General features: G+C 34.6%; 1 pseudogene; it reads right to left on the minus strand.

Annotated features, from left to right (window-relative positions):
* Nucleotides 1-10,837: 10,837 nt before the first annotated feature.
* Nucleotides 10,838-11,612, minus strand: part of LOC138174531 (perilipin-5-like) — a 1,878-nt pseudogene continuing 1,103 nt past the window's right edge.

Here is an 11,612-nt window from a genome sequence, read left to right on the forward strand (position 1 = left end):
TAGTCTCTCAGATCAATACACTACTCCTTTTCACCCCAGAAATAATTCATTTGTGACATTCTTCAATATATGCTGAATTTAAAATACTCCATTCTGTAAGGAACGTAACAGGCGAGGGTAGAATTCTTAGAAAGGTGGGGATGGGAGAATCTTGACTTAGAATAAGAAGATCTGGGTTGCTAACTGTGTTATCGTAGGCCCAATTTCTCTCTCAGACATTCATCTTCCTCATCAGAAATGGAGAATAATAATATTTGTGGTAACTACCTCAAGTAGTTGTTTTATGTATAACAGTTTACAAAATTTAAATCTCTTTGAAAAAGCTAGCTATTATTCCATCTAAATTTATTCTCAAAATGTCTCAGAACTTCCATTGGAGTGCTGGAATCATCACCCTTCACACTAACCTCCAAGACAGTTTGAGTTATAATATCTGCAAATTATTCTTTGGATTAAAATTAATATTTATTTTATCCAAGGGATTTAAGTTAACCAGCATATTAAATTCACTGGTGACATTTTTTTTTAGAAAATGTAATTTTTACAGAGTGGGAAATACATATATATATATATATATATATATTCAGGATGACTGCCAGGGTTTAGAAAGTTCCATAGTTATTTTGTCATAAAACTCTGACTAGATCTGCTATTTTCCATTTATTCCAACTAAAAGAGCTTTTCCTCCTCCAATTTTCTTAAAAGTGAGTCTGAATATTTCTTTTAATCATCCAACACCCAGTAACTTTTATTATGCTTACCTGTGTACATGATGCATCTCCTTAAATTTTATAGGAACTAAGTCTGTGTAATGGGTACTGTATTATTTTACATCTTTGTAGAACCATTATTGAGTTCAGGAATTTTCATGTATGAGATATCTAATAAATATTTTGTGAATTCATTCAATTGAATTTAATGTCTAGTTCACACATTTTCCTGGTTGTTTATTCATTTGTTTTGAAGTACAGCATACTGATTTAAACAATTCCAAAGTTCACCTCTGACATGTACTGAACTTGTGACCTTGAAAGATGTAAATTCTCAGTGCACTGGGCATTTTTCTAATATGACAAGTTGTAGATTAGGTGCCAAACTGGATTGGTATGAGAGTTTTCACAACAAAGCCTTCCCTATAACAAGGAAATAACAGGTTCATTCCCTGTTCCTTTACTGCACAAATGCATGCTAACTTTAACAGCCATTTCTGCCATTGATACTACTAATACCACTTCTACAAATTCCTGTGGTTTTCATGCATATTTAATGAACACATCATTTTTAATGCAATTTTCTCTTTGGATTTCCAACATGCAGCTTCCGAATGGATTGTAAACAAGTCTTCTGGAAAAGAAATATTTATTTCCATTTGCATTTTTGAAGGGTATCTAATAAATAAGGTTTTGATGGGGGCATTAAATCTCATAAACACCTCCTACTCCTATAAGATAATTGCTCATATTCTCCCATACAATTCTCCATAGAAGCATATTCAGTGTACGTTGGACTTATATATTAGATCTCTCCTCATTAGTAGCATAGAGGGCTTGGTGTTAGAAAGATCAGAGTTTGAATTTAGTGTCAGATGCTTACTAGTCGTTGGAGATACTGAGCAGATCATGTCGTTCTGACTGCCTCAGTTTCCTCGAGGGTAAAATGAAAGTAAAAATAATGACATCTACCTCCCAGGGTTGTTATAAGGATCAAGAATCTGGCACGCAACAATCAGCTAATAAACATTTGTTTCTCTCCTGAATCTAGATCCTCTAAATTTCCTGAAACTCCTAGTCAGAACCAATACTGTAATGGTTCTTTCACCTTAAAAATGGATGCCAATGCACATATCTATGTCTGTGCATCCTATATAACTCCCTTCTCCATCTTCTACACATTAACAACATGATTTTGCCTGACAACCTGGGGGCCTTATATGTATTATCTTGACATGGTGGATAGAAGTAGAGCCAGTAGGCTGTCCATCATCTGTTCTTCCCTGTCACAGCATGAGCACCCTTCTTTTTTATCCAGGTGTATATTTCCATGCTAATATTATTTACTGCTCACACAAATTTTTATTTATAATGTGTCATACAACATACAACTGGTGCCTCTCCCTATACCTCTGTCGCAGGGGAAATCCTCAACTTTATTTTTTTCAGAAATGGCTAGACTCTGACTTGTCATTACATAGCATCATGAGAAGAATATGCATTTTTGTTTGTTTTTAAGACGAGCCTTTCTTTTAATGAGATGCTTTAGGTCATTAAAAAAAACTGAGAAATTTTCCAAAGGTATAGAAAATCAAAGGCTCAGTCTGCTTCTATAGATGTAAAATGTTTCTGCCTTTTGTGTCACCAATTGGCCAGTACAGTTACCCTTTATGTGAGTATCTTACCACTTTTATTTTTATGATATGAGGAGTGCTCAGGCCAACTCTTACTACATGGAACTCCTGGAAAATGAAATAATATTCTTATGTATTTGAAAGGCTAATTATTTCCAAAATTTATCGTCATTGGTGTTTAAGTATTTATGAGTAAAATTTTTTAAATATTTGAAGAAATGCTGTTGATTATACACTGTACTGAGGGGAAAACAAATTAGATGGAATGAGCAACATACTAAGTCATGTATCATGAGCTGTGCAGTCCCTACAGCAAGACACCATGCCTCATTTTCCAAATTCTAAATACTGCTCACCACAGTTTGGAAGCTTTGCCCAATCACTTAATCTTGCTTTCCTTCATGCTGTGACAAAAACTGGAATCCACAGGGACAGATCAAGTTGGGGGAAAAAGAAAATCCCGAACTACTAAAATTCCTAAGGATAGAGGAGAAGCTGTGATTTTATTATCACCCAGACATATGCATGCATATCATTACTTTAAAAATAATAATATCGTGAGCTTGTAAGAGTAAATTAAGAGGTTAAAGAATTTCTAATGAAATCATCTAACAACCATGGGGAAGAATTAAATCAGCAGGGGGTGAACAGTTCCTTTTAATGAAGGGAAATTCTTTGTTAGACAATGAGAGATTGTGCCTCATTGATGGACACAGAGACTGAAAGTCCCTCAAAAGAGGCCATGCCACCTACTGTAAAGAGTGTGATTTCCCATATTTAGGCTGAATATGCTTAACACAACCAGTTTGCCATTATAATATGGTTTAAGTCCCTTAAGGACAATGTGTTTCCATATTTTTAAAACTAAATTCTGATGTTACCTTTTGTTTTAATATCACTTCCCAGTGGATCCCTCACCCCTCATTTTAGAGAATGATCCCATATAGCCAAGAGTAAAAAAGAGAGGAGGGAACAGTCAGTAAATATAACATTTGGAAAAAAAAATAGTATAAGATATACAGTGGTCCATACCCACAGTTTTTGAGGTGGGGGGCAGTGTTGACCTCATATTTATTTTGGGGGGCCAAGCTTGGTTAACACACTTTTTTAAGCAATTGGGGTTAAGGAACTTGCTCAAGGTTACACGGACAGGTATTTCTGGGTGGGTGCTAAGTATCTGAGCCTGGATTCAATCCCCAGGTCAGTCCGATGCAGTGCTCTTACTCACTGTGCTACCTGGCCACCCCGGTTATCACACTTTTAAAGTATATATTTTACATTTTGTTTTTGGTCTCCTTTCCATTTATATTTTTTTGTAGTCATGGTGTATATTGTTTTCCTGAATTTGCCTACTGTACTTTGCTTCAGTTCATATTGGTTTTTCCATACTTTTTCCATGTTAATATTCACAATTGATAATAGCATAGTAATTGTGCATTATGTTCACAAACAAGCTGCAACTTGCTCAGGCATTCTCCAGTTGATGAACACTTTGTTTCCACTTTTTTGTTTTTAACTACAATAAAAGTTTCCTATTAATTCAATATTTTGGAATAATTGGGGCTTGGATTTTATCTTTGACCTTCTTGGGATATATTTTTAAGAGAGATATCTCTGAGATAAAATGAATGGAGATTTTAGTCACTCCCATCACATAATTACAAATCACTTTCCAGAGTAGTTAGACTAGTTCACAACTCAACCAAAAGTGCATTAGTATGTACATTTTTCCATCTCTCCAAAACTCACTATTCTGAACTTTTGGAATCTTTGTCATTCTAATAGACTTAAGGTTAAATCTTGAGTTTTTAAATTTGCATTTTATTATTGATTTGGAAAACTCTTAAGTATAATTTTTAACAAGTAGAGTAAGTAATATTTAGAGCAATTTCCTCATATCCTTTGACCTCCTACCTGCTAATGAATGGTTTCTTGTCTTACATGTTTCTGCTGGATGCTTATGTATCTTGGTTCCATACACTTATCACAGTTACTTGATATAAATATCTTCCCCCTATAAATGGTTTCACTATTTTTCCTAATTGCATTAATTTTGTTCATGTAAAAACTTCTTAATTAATATAATGAGAATTAATTCACCCTTTCAATGATAGAAAATAAAGGTACGTGATTTCAAGTTTAATTTTTCCATGGCATGAGTTTAAATATTTAATTTACATAACTATTTTTAATTTATTGTGACTGACATATTATGTGTAAACTTGTCTATGACTAATTTCTGCCAGACTGTAATTGTTAAGAATTATTTTTGTTGTGGGGCAGCTAGGTGGTGCAGTGAGTAAGGCACTGACCCTAGAGACAGGAGGACCTGAGTTCAGTTCCGGCCTCAGACACTTAACACCCACATAAAAACAAACAACAACAACAAAAAAAAAAACTAGCTATGTAACCTTGGGCAATTGCCCTCCAAAAGGCTAAACCAATATATTTTTGTTAAATAGAGAATATTTTCTTTAAATGTGAAGTCATGTAAAACATATTTCCATAAAATAAATCATACACATGCAAATATTTTAAAGTATTGAAAAAAAAGCTTTAATCTCCTCTCTGAGTTCATCTGTTTTCTTTCTGGAGGTGGATATCATATTCCATCATTGTTCTTTGGGATTGGCTTGAATCATTGTATTGATCAAAGTAGTTAAGTCTTTCAAAATTGATCACCATTACAATATTGCTGCTATTGTTTACACTGCTCTGCTTCAGCTCTCTTCACTTAGCATGAGTATATATTAGATTTCCTAGGTTTGCTAAAGCATACTGCTTAAAAATATAAAAGAAAAAAACAAATAACAACAGCTTCCGTTTTCTAAACTGTAAAAATGGAATAATAAAAGCATTCATCTCGTGGGGATATGGTGAGCATTAAAAGATAAAATATTTATAAAATAGCTTAGTGTATCACCTAGGCACTACATAAATGCTGATTCCCTTTCTTTCTCCTTCCATCCATGAGTACTGAAATTCCTTTCCACAGTTTAGATTGCTTATTTCTTTAAAGATGAGCTGTATTAAGAGGGGTACTGTGGGTGCAGTGCTAAGTTGCCTCCCAGATAATCTACACTTTTGTAGAGATATTGCACAGGACTTCCTGTTCTATTTTTCCCTCCTATGCTTTGTTATTACTAATGAGAAATGCAGTGGATTCTGTTTTTTGAGGTTATTTTGTGACCTGCTGCTTGACTGGCAATTAACGGTCATATTTTGATTCTTTGCTGAATGTCTGCCATTTTGTGAATAAACTGTTATATCACAGTAAATATAGATACTTTTATTTTGTATTTACTTATTTATGCCATTAGCTTTTAAAGTTTCAAGCATTAATTTAGCAAAATTCAGTCAGTTTTAAATATCTTTCTGGAACACAAGATATGAATAGATCAATTCAACTACTACTAATTCATTATAGGAATATCAGCAAACCATATTTCTCTGTCAAGTTAAATCCTTAACTATCAGCCGAAATGACACGTTATTCTCGACATCAATGACTGATAAAATTACAAAGATCAATTTAAATTCCATGTTTCCAGGGGATTCAAAGGATAGCAACAAAAATGTTTTAAGATTGCCAAGAAAATTGGGCAGCTAGCAAGAACTGGTAAGATAATTGAAAAACAATGTGGCACAATGGATAGAGTACCAGTTTTGGAGTCAGGAAGACTAATCTTCCTGAGTTCAAATCTAGACAGAGTCCACTTATTAGCTGTGTTACCATGGGTAATTTATTTAATCCTGTTTTCCTAAGTTGCATCATTTATAAAATGAACTGGAGAAGTAAATGGCAAACAATTCCAGTATCTTTTCCAAGAAAACACCAAATTGGTTCACATAGAGTCAGATGTGACTGAAAATGACTGAACAAAAGCAAAAGAGCAAAGAAACTGACAAAGAATAGCCTAATAGTCTTCAAATATCTGAAATTTATTAGAGTACAGATACTGCCCTATCTGAGAGAACAGCAGTTCATTAAAGAAGTATTGTTGTTTTTTTGGTTAAACAAACAAACAAACAAAAAATAGCCTGCAAATATTTATTAAGTGCCTGGTATGGGTCAAATATTATGCTAGTAACTGGGGAAACAAAATCAAATACATTCCCATATTGGTAATGCCAAAAACAATATCTTTCATTCTGTGTATTCAGTTCATCCTCTCTTTGTTAGAAGGTTGGTAACATTCTGCATCACTGACTCTGGAATCATGATTGGTCATTGTGTTTAACAGAGTTTTTGAATCTTTCACATTAATACCTGTGTTGTTGTCATTGTACAAATGATTCTCCTGGTTCTGTTCATTTCCTTTTGCATTAGGTCATACGAGCTTTCCAATGTTTCTCTGAAACCATCTTCTGGATCATTTCTTACAGCATGATAGTATTACATCACATTATATACTACAGTATTTAGCCATTGCCCAATTGATGGACTTTCGTGTTTCTTTCTTAAAAACACAAAACAAAACATTTATTTATTTTTGGTTTACAACATTCAATTCCACGAGTTTTGGAGTTCCAAATTTTCTCCCACTCCTTCTCCTTTCACCTAATCCCCCATGGCAGCATGTAATCTGATATAGATTCTACATATACCTTCACATTAAACATTAGTCAAGTTGTAAACACTTATAACCAGTGGGATTAATCACGAGAGAGAAGAAACAAAACAAAACACGGAAGAGAGCAAATGGTTTGCTTCAATCTGCATTCAGACTTCTTTCTCTGAATGTGAATAGCCTTTTCCATCATGAGTCTTTTGGAGTTGTCTTATAACCTCACATTGCTGAGATGAGCCCAATCTATGGAAGTTAATAATCACAGATATGATGTCTCTGTAGTTGTGTACAATGTTCTCCTGATTCTGCTCTCCTCACTCAGTGTCAGTTTATATAAATCTCTCCAAGTGATTATGAAATCTGTCTGAGCCTCATTTGTTACAGCGCAATAGTATCCCATTACATTCATATACCACAACTTCTTTAGCCATCCCCCAATAGATTTGCATCCCCTTAAGTTCCAATTCTTTGTCATGACAAAAATAGCTGCTATAAATATTTTTGTTTATATGGATCATTTTCCAAATCATATGATTTCTTTGGGATATAGCACTAGAAGTGATATTGATGGGTCAAAGAATAGCACATTTTTATATCCCTTTCAGCATCATCCCAAATTGCTTTCCAGAAGGGTTGGATCAATTCACAATTCCACCATCAATGCATTAGTGTTCCAATTTTCCCACATCTTCTCCAGCATTTATAATTTTCCTGTTTTAGCATGTTAGCCAATCTGACAAATAACATGTGGTACCTCAGAGTTGTTTTGATTTACATTTCTCTAATCAATAGCAATTCAGAGCATTTTTTCCTATGCCTATAGATATCTTTAATTTCTTCCATGGAAAACTGCTTGTTCATACTTTGACCACTTATCAATTGGGGAATAACTTGTATTCTTATAAATTTGATTTAGTCCTCCATATATTTTAGAAATGAGACATTTATCAGAGACACTGGTTATAAAAATTCTTTCTGAATTGTCTGCTTCCCTCCTAATCTTTGCTGCATTGACTTTATTTGTACAAACATTTTTTCAATTTAATGTATCAAAATTATCCATTTTGCATTTTTTATGGCTCTCTAGCTCTTGTTTGGTCATAAATTCTTCCCTTCTCCATAAATCTGATAGGTAAACTAATCCTTGCCCTCCCAGATTGCTTATACTATCAGCCTGTATATATAAAACATAAACCCATTTTGACTTTATTTTGGTATACTGTGTAGGATATTGGTCTATGCCCAGTTTCTGCTATATTATTTTCCAATTTTCTCTGCAGTTTTTGTCAAACAGTGAGTTCTTGTCTCAGAAGCTGGAGTCTTGGATTTATCAAACAGTAGATTACTATAATTATTGACTACTATGTCTTGTGTGCCTAATCTATCCCACTGATCACCACTCTATTTCTTAGCCTGTATGAATTAGTTTTGATGACTGCTGGTTTATGATACAGCTCAAAATCTGATATGACAAGACCACCTTCCCTAGTATTTCTTTTCCTTGATTCCCTTGACATTCTGGACCTTTTGTTCTTCCAGATGAATTGTTATTTTTTTTCTAGCTCTATAAAATAATTTTTGGTCCTTTGATTGGCATGGCATGAAATAGGTAAATTAATTTAGGTAAAATTGTATTTTTTTATTATACTACCTTGGCCTAACCATGAGCAATTGACTTTTTCCAATTATTTAAATCTCATTTTATTTGTGTGATTTTTTTTTGTAATTTTGTTGTGGAGTCTGCCACAAAAAAAAAAAAAACACAAAGAAGAATAATACAGGATTGAAGACCTCAGTGAGAGAGGATTGACGAAACTAATGAGAGAATTCTGAAGAACTCAATGAGAAAGCACTAGTGATCTAACTTTCAGACAAGTATGGAGGCCAAGAAGAATTTTGCAGTGAGTTAAAAATGTGATATTGTCCTTCAAACTTAGTCAATGATAATATGGGTGGCTAATAGTTTAGCTCCATTTTATCCTTATAAACAGCCCCAGTGGTGAGAAATTCAATATTATTCCATTTTATAAGACAAGGAACTGAGATACAGTGGTTAAATAAATTCCCTAAAATAAATGGCCAATGAAGTTATTAAAATAGACATCTTTCTGAAGGCAAACCACTTCTCTTTTCAACAAAATGTGCCTTTCTAGCATTAATGGACTCCCTCAAAGAAGTCCACTCAATGAATAATCAGAAACATTAAGAAACATTGTGGTACTTTAAAAAAAATGAATGAATGAATGAATAACTGGAAGAACTTCAATGTAAAACAATTTTAAAAAGAAAGAAGTGTGTATTATGGCCTGAATCAGATGTTAGAAAATCACGTAATTTGGCAGTTGGAAGGGATCTCAGTGGTCCAGTCCAACTCATACACTAACAGAGTTCTGACTATGACATAACTGATAAGTGGTCATTCACTTTCATGAATTTGATGAGAGGAGTGGGTGGATACTACAAAGATACATTTGGGTTTGATGGAAAGAAAAAAGAAAAAAATACTCTAGCTCAGGATACCCAAAGTTGAAATTTGATATCATAGGAAGTGGTAGGCCTGAATGTCACTTGAAGACTTCAATCAAAGGTTCAGTGATGACTGGACAGGTATTGTGTATAGAGAATATGGATATGAGTTAGACTAAGTCATTGCTGAAATTGATTACAGATTTGAGATTTTATCATCTTATCTCTCTTTTTTTTCAATCTATTTATTTATTTTTAATATTCAACTTTCATTTCCACAAGATTTTGAGTTGCAAATATTTCTCCCATCTTTCCCCTATGCTCCATCCCAAAATAGAAGGCCTACTGGGAGGAAGAATACCCCTTCCTCCAATCTGTTCTATATTATATCCTCACCCACCCCACCTAACTTTCTAGTCGGGCAAGATGTATGTCTACACCCCAGTGCCTGTATATCTTATTTTCCAGTTGCATGAAAAAAACCCCAAAATTTTAAATGTTAGTTTTTAAAATTTGAGTTCCAGATTTTTTTCTGTTCTTCCCTCCTCACCCACCCTGACTGGGAAGATAAGCAATTCAACATAGGCTGTACATGTGTAGTTACACAAAACATTTCCATGGTAGTTATATTGTGAGAAGAACTATAATTCCCTCCATCCTATCCCACTCCCCACTTATTCTATTTTCTACTTTGAGCCTGTCCCTTTTCAAATGTGTTCGGTTCTAACTACCCTCTCCCCCAATCTGCTCTGCCTTCTATCATACCCTTATTATCCCCTTCCCCCTACTTTCCTGTAGGGTAAGTTATCCAATTTGGAGTGTATGTTATTCCCTCCTTAAGTCAAATTCAATGAGAATAAGGTTGACCCATTCCCTTTCATATTCCTGCTCTTCCCCTCCATTGTAACAGTGTTCTCTTGCATCTTTTATATGAGATAATTTACCTTAATCTATTTCTCCCTTTTTCCTTTTCCCAAAAAAAGTCCTCTCTCATCTTTTAATTTTATTTTTTTAGTTATCATCCCTTCATGTTCAACTCATCCTGTGCCCTCTGCCTATGTATACATGTGCATACATGTGTCCATACACACACACATATACACCCTTCTATACATTCATATATGGATATATACACACATACAAACTATCACACACATACACACACACATATCTATATATGTATTTTTTTTTAAGCAATCGGGGTAAAGTAACTTGCTCAATGTTACACGGCCAGGTGTTTCTGGGTGGGTGCTAAGTGTCTGAGTCCGGATTCGATCCCCAGGTCATCCCGACACTGGAGCCGGTGCTCTTACTCGCTGTGTTGCCTGGCTACCCCCCCATTTTTTTAAATTTTCAATGCAATTTTATTTGAATAGTCTATTAAATGTACATAGTGCAGTTATTAACTATAAATTATCAGCAGACTGCTTGCCAGGAATCTGAAAGTATCAGTCTGATGCCATATCACAATTCAAGATGCTTTGTGTTTAGGGAGTGTTATTACCTCTGGGAAGGGATATTCAGTGGGGCAAATGGGTCCTACAACCCAATCAGAAGGAATATTACTTTCTAAGAAACAGAACAATTCTTCTATACTTCCCTCACTTTGGGTCAGCTTAAGTTGGCTCTTGGTCAGATGATGTTTGTCTAGATCTTCAAAACCATTACTTAGTGAACAGGTCTTATGAAGTTCCTGCATGTCATAACAACCCTGTTGGAGCTTGTCTTGTAGGCTGCTTCGGAGACCTTAGACTTTAGGCACAAAGTCCATGAAAGCTGACTGCAATATCAGGGCAATGCTATGGAACATGCCCAGAGTCTGGATTTCTGGGAACTGTGTATCTCCATCTGCATTTTCAGATTGGCTCCACTTGATCCACATTTCAAATAGGGACTTATAGTAATTCTGCCGATGCTTAGAACCTTGCTTGTTTTGATAAGTCAATTCAGTTGCTTCATAGAGCTAGTACAAGAGTTTTCTGATGTCATTATTGGTACCTCTCATATTTTCCAATGCATGCTTATATGCCTGGGGCTGCAGGTTGCTTGGCAGAGAACTTAGTGACTTGAAGTAACCTTCATCTTTTGAAGACATGTCTCTAAAGTAATCTCCATATTCCTCTGAAGATTCTTGAATATTAATCACATCCTGTGAGATTGGGAGGTATATTATATTGGGGGGTGGATAGATAGATAGATAGATAGATAGATAGATAGATAGATAGATAGAT

Source organism: Petaurus breviceps, unplaced genomic scaffold, assembly GCF_028583685.1.
Source record: "Petaurus breviceps papuanus isolate PSGF00001 unplaced genomic scaffold, PetGlider_PUasm1.0 689, whole genome shotgun sequence".
NCBI lineage: Eukaryota > Metazoa > Chordata > Mammalia > Diprotodontia > Petauridae > Petaurus > Petaurus breviceps.